The 4,875-nt window shown below is 43.1% G+C and overlaps 1 non-coding gene across 1 annotated transcript; it reads left to right on the top strand.

Annotated features, from left to right (window-relative positions):
* The first annotated feature begins 1,184 nt into the window (after positions 1–1,184).
* LOC112085896 lies at positions 1,185–1,291 on the top strand. The gene has a single exon (XR_002899176.1). It is a non-coding gene; the product is annotated as a small nucleolar RNA R71 (small nucleolar RNA).
* Positions 1,292–4,875: the final 3,584 nt, after the last annotated feature.

Below are 4,875 nucleotides of genomic sequence, written 5' to 3'. Positions count from 1 at the left end.
TCATCACTCAGGGTTCATGGCTGAGATTATTGGTCACCATTCGCTTCACATAACGTCTGATATCAGGAGTGATTTTTACAGCATCAACCAGAGGTATCTCAATCACAAGCTTTTCCATCAAAGCCTTGCATCGTGCATCATCAAGCTCGTGCTTGGACTTCCTAGGGCTCCTTGGGTAAGGAACCTTAGGTTTGTAGACTTTCCCCTCAGCAGATTTCGGATTTGGAGCATCAACAGCTTCGCTCTGTGGTTGGTGACGCGCGACACTGGTTGTGGTGTTGCTCGACACCAGCTCTGCAATCTCAGGGACTTCTCCAGGGTCTTCCAAATCCACGACCTCAGGTGCAGGAGGTGTCTTCTTGGGCTCAGAACTCAGATTTTTACCACTCCTTAACGTGATAGCACTGCAGTGATGCCTTGGATTGGTGTCAGTCTTCCCACGAAGAAAACCTTCTTTCCTTTTATCAGAACCTGCAGTTTGGGCAACCTGCATATCGAGCTGCTTGACATGAGTGTTCAAAGCTTCGATTTTCCCATTCAGATCAAGGTAGAGAGCATCCATCTTTCCATTGAAGTCCAAGGTGAGCTTCAGCTGACCTTCCAGAATTTGTTCCAGCATAGACGTCATCTCATTGTCAAGAGTTTGAGGTTGAGTTGAAGGAGTGCTGTAGTTTCTGGAAAAACTGTTGTTGGAGTAAGGCTTCTGGTACTGAGGCTTAGGCGTGTAACCAGAGAAGTTCTGATTACTGTTGAAGGTACTCCTCTGATTGTTTCCACTGTAGTTTCCACAGTAGTTTCTGTTACCTTGCGGATTACCAAACCTCTGACCCTAAAACCCTGATCCACTAACAAAGTTGACATCCTCCACCTCAGCTTCATCCTCAGGTTCGAAACTCTCCACCTCCTGTGCGAATCTGACAGACTTTTTATCCACTAAAAGGCTGTGCACAGAGTCAAGCTTTGCTTTCACCTTAGCAATCTGCGATCTATCCATGTTCCCAGCTTACTTCTTTCGCTCAAGATCAGCATTCTTGGTGCTATTACTAGACGCCAAGTTCTCGATGAGTTCAACAGCTTCTTCTGGGTATCTGGTGTTGAAGTTTCCATTGCTCGCTGCATCAAGAGCCATCTGATACCTCCAATCAATCCCTCTGAAGAAGATACCTAACAGCTGCACATTGCTGAAGCCATGATGGGGGCAGTCTCACTGGTACGATTTGAATCGCACCCAAGAAGCTTTGAACGCTTCAGTTGGTTCTTGAGAGAATGTCGAAATTTTCATTCTCAATTCCTCAGACTGAGCATCATCGAAGAAGTTGTGCAGGAAAGCATTCCTGGTCTCTTTCCAAGTAGTGTGTGATCCTGGCTCCAACTGCTTCAACCAGTTAGCTGCTTCTCCAGCAAGAGAATAAGGAAACAGCTTGCAGAGGAGGAAATCATTGGAAACTCCATTGTATTTGATGCTGGTGACCAAGTCCTCAAACCTCTCGATGTGATCCATAGGGTGCTCATGAGAGTGACCATGAAAGGGATGCTGATCCACAAGAGTGTAGTACACAGGTTTCAGCTCAAAATCGTTCCTTTGAAACGCAGGGGCGCGAATCGCAGATCGATTTGCATAGAACTGCTCAGGCCTGTTGTAATCTCAAAGTGTTCGTCCACGACCAGCTGCAGGTGCAGGTTCCCTCACATTCTGATCTTCTAGAACATTCCTCTGATTTGGGACGATCACAGCATTACCACGCGGTGCAGGTGGTGGATTCTGGTCAACAACATCCACTGGTAAAGGTGCTGGTGGAATAATGTTACCATCCCCATCAAGTCTTTGGCCTCTCGCATTGCACACATGACCTTCTTGGTCTCTCCAAATTCCAGCATCATCACGAACAAGTCCGTTGGCGTTTTCCATCATTGCCGGATCTTTTGCTTTCCTGTTCGTTCGCTCTAACTCAGCTAGCTCTTCGTTGCTCAAATTCACTAGCGGGATGTCCTTGTTGCTTCTGGTTCCACGAGTATGCATAAACCTGAAGCACCAAAAACAAAGAGAGAAAACGAATTAAGTAAATTAGGTTATAAAAGCGAAAGGTGTCGCGCGACACCACAAGTGGTGTCGCTCGACACTAAAAATAAAACTTAGTCGAAACTCAAAAACTAGGTTTAATGGCGAAATCAAGTCCCCGACAACGGCGCCAAAACTTGATCTGCTCAAAGTTTAATCCCTAAGCTACTCTGCAAGAGCACAGATGTGCAGTTGTAGTATCTAGGGGTCGAACCACAGAGACAAGACATCACTCAATAAACCTTATAGAGATCGAGTTACGCTAAGCGGAATTATTGGAAATAAATGGCAATGCGACAGAAATAAATTTAGCAACAGTAAAAACGGATTGTAAGTTCGATTGGACAAAAATTAGGTCTAGGGCATTTTTCAGGAGATCAATGAATGCAGATCAACTTAACTAATCAGGGTTCAGTTTTAAGCACGGTTCTTGAACTCGAAACACAGAATTATAATTAACCAACTTACGTTGTGAGAATTATCTAAGTTAAAATCCTAGAATTCCAAATTCCTTTGCAAATCCTAAAGATTTAAACCAGCTTTAATGCACAAGTTCGATATGTTCACAAAGTATCTAAACCAAATCCCTTTGCGAATAGCTACTTTGCTCACCCTAGGTTCTTTCCAGTTATTCAATTACACTTCCGTGTCAATTAAGCAACCTAAGATCTAAGTTCTAGGTGATCAATCCAGAATTAGCATTAAGAACAACCTAAGATGAAGAACTAATAGATATGAACCCTAACTAGCAAGTTAATCGATCATTCAAAGAAAACCCTAATTAAACCCTAAACCTAACAGGTGATCTACTCAAACATGATTATTGGAACAACAAACATGATGAATAGAAAGCAATAGATTAAATCGAAATAGATAAAGGGGTTCGAAATCTTCTCTCTAAACGAACAGAGTTCAGACTTGTCTCCCGAAGCTCTCAAAATCGCCAAAAGCAAAAACCTCAGAGTATATCTCTCTCAAAAATCTAAGGTGTCGATAAAAAGGGAATAATAATCCTATATATATATCTCTAAAACACGTTTTGGGCTTCCTTGGAAACGTTTAGGCCCAACTCCTTCTTCAAATAGGAAACAAAATCGCCTTTTCCTTATTTCTTTGACAAGTGTCGAGCGTCACTCTCCATGGTGTCGAGCGACACTAAAGCACAAAATCCATACTTGATGAATTTGATCCTGATTAAGCTCCAAAGTGCTCCAAAATCTCCAGTTAAGCTCCAAACGTACCTATGACCTGTAAAGACTCCAAAAGACTCGAAAGACACTAAAAACACTCTATAAATAAGACCTATATCATGGTTAAAAACCATAATAACCATGATATATCAGTTCTTAGCAACTATTACACTCCACCACACTAAGAGGAGGAACCCCGGAGCATCTGATGGCATCTTATCATTCTCTATCCGCGGACAGCCTTACTCGCTCACCATTTCTGCACTTTGTGAGACTCTTAAGCTTCCATACACCGATGGCATTTACCTTGAAGATGAACCCGATTTTAACTTGTGGAGAGAGATGGGTCATGGAGTCTATGATAGCGGGATATCCAAGTCAAACCTTTTTACTCATCCTGCAGTGAGAGTTGTGCACAAACTCTTAGCACAAACGATTTTTTCTAGAGCTAACATGGGATGTGTTTTGAAGACCGAGCTCATTACGCTTCAGATGCCATTTATGGACGACCCACGACTTGCCTGCTTTGCATGGATCATAGCACAGAACATGGTGAAGGTGAAGCATGATTTACATGGTTGCGAGGACGCTACTCCAGCTTACGGGAGCGTTATTACAGCGATACTACAAGCCGTAGGATTCAACTTCTCATCTGTCGATCCACTTCTCGGTGTCTGGTATGACCTACTTTATCTCTCTCGCGATCACACTATCTCTCGTGCCGCTTTCGATCTAGACAGGTTTGGTTACAAGTATTGCACTGGCACTGAGGAGCACCGAGTCTGCTTGCCTTGAGCATCAGTCCCGAGATTGTGTAACGGAGGACTTCCACGATGGACTCCGGAACCCGATGAGTTTCTGCCATCTGTACCTCGTCTACCATTCACCATTGGCCAATATATAGTGGCCAAGGCAAAGCGTGATGCAGCTGCGGCCCGTGCTCATTTTCAGCCATCTGTTTCGACCGGCCACACCTCATCATCGATATCATCACACACACATTCTGATCTAGAGCGCAGAGTTGAGAGACAGGGACGACGCTTTGAACGTGTTGTCATTTTCCTACAGGAGCAGCACCAGTTCGAAGCAGACACATCGGAGGATGAGTGATTGATCAGCACTTCACTCCCATCACGGATCTATCATCATTTTCTTTTCTTTTATCTTATTTTATTTCGCTTTTTTCACCATCTTCTCACTAACTTTTTCACACTAGGACAGTGTGACTTAAGTCTGGGGGAGGATGTCTATCCGTACTAATAATTTTCTTGCTTTTGCTTTCAAATTTCAAGCACTTTTTAAATCTTAATATGTAACCTATTCGACATTAAGTATTTTTCAGGAATGTTTGACACAAAACTATGATGATTTAGACCTGCACGCTTCTACACTATGCATGATAGCTCATTTGTGGTTAGCACTAGACTAGGCGGTAGCTAAAGTACTTGCACTACGAACTCCCACCAGTGGACTTCTATTCATGGAGATTCTTTCTGACAGGATATACTTGCTCATTTTATTTGACCTTAATATTGATATCTAATTTTCTCATCATTGATTTTAGGCAGGCATCGACATACATATCTAGGACGTCTTTTACCCTCACTTTTACCACTCTTTGACGTC

Source organism: Eutrema salsugineum, unplaced genomic scaffold (genome assembly GCF_000478725.1).
Source record: "Eutrema salsugineum unplaced genomic scaffold, Eutsalg1_0 scaffold_3, whole genome shotgun sequence".
NCBI lineage: Eukaryota > Viridiplantae > Streptophyta > Magnoliopsida > Brassicales > Brassicaceae > Eutrema > Eutrema salsugineum.
This window is presented reverse-complemented; position numbering and strand designations above follow the sequence as displayed.